At 45.1% G+C, this 825-nt stretch overlaps 1 pseudogene; it reads right to left on the reverse strand.

Moving 5' to 3' along the window:
* Position 1: 1 nt before the first annotated feature.
* LOC101586221 lies at positions 2–581 on the reverse strand (annotated as a pseudogene).
* Between the last annotated feature and the right edge of the window lie 244 nt (positions 582–825).

Here is an 825-nt window from a genome sequence, read left to right on the forward strand (position 1 = left end):
CTGTTAACTGACCAGCCACTCCAAAATCTGCCAATTTTGCATGTCCTTCTGTATTGAGGAGAATATTTCCAGCTTTTATATCTCTATGTATTTTTCTCATGAAGTGCAAATATTCTAATCCTTTCAATGTAGATTTTAGAATGGTTGCAATTTCATCTTCTGTTAATGTCTTGTTTCGTAATCTAATTATGTCTGAGACAGAGCCAGCTCCACAGTACTCCATAACAATCCAAAGGTCTGTGTTCTTAAAGTAACTGCCATAGTACTTTACAACATATGGGCTGTCACATTGTTGCATTATGGAAATTTCTTTGATTATTTCCTGAAGATCTGACTCAACTGGTACTTGTTTAATTGCAACAACTTGACCAGATTCTTTGTGGATTGCTTTAAAGACACTTCCATAAGACCCTTCTCCAAGCTTCTCTAAGACATCAAAAACTTCTTCAGGCTGCTTAGTCAAACTGTCTTCACTCAGCTTTTTTAGCTTACTCCTAGGCGCCGGCGGTGGCTCCATGGCGGCCCGGAGCAGAAGCAGGGACCGAGCGGACCCTGAAGGCCGGAGGGAGGAAAGGAGCCGAGCAGGGCCTCCGGGCAGCCGATCCCGAGTAACCACAGGGGGAAACTCCGGGAACTCGGACCAACTTTCCTGTAACTCCGCGGCGGATCGCCCTCCCGTTCCCCGGAGTGGCTCCTCCGCCCGCCCCGCCCCTCAGCCGAGCTTGAAGGAATTTTAAAGAAGCTAGGGTTTTGGTATATTGGATGCATGAACTGTCAAATTTTGTTGTTGACTGTATTTAATTGAAAACTTATATTATCTGAAGG

The sequence above is a fragment of the Octodon degus genome, unplaced genomic scaffold (assembly GCF_000260255.1).
Source record: "Octodon degus isolate 3935 unplaced genomic scaffold, OctDeg1.0 scaffold00251, whole genome shotgun sequence".
Classification (NCBI taxonomy): domain Eukaryota; kingdom Metazoa; phylum Chordata; class Mammalia; order Rodentia; family Octodontidae; genus Octodon; species Octodon degus.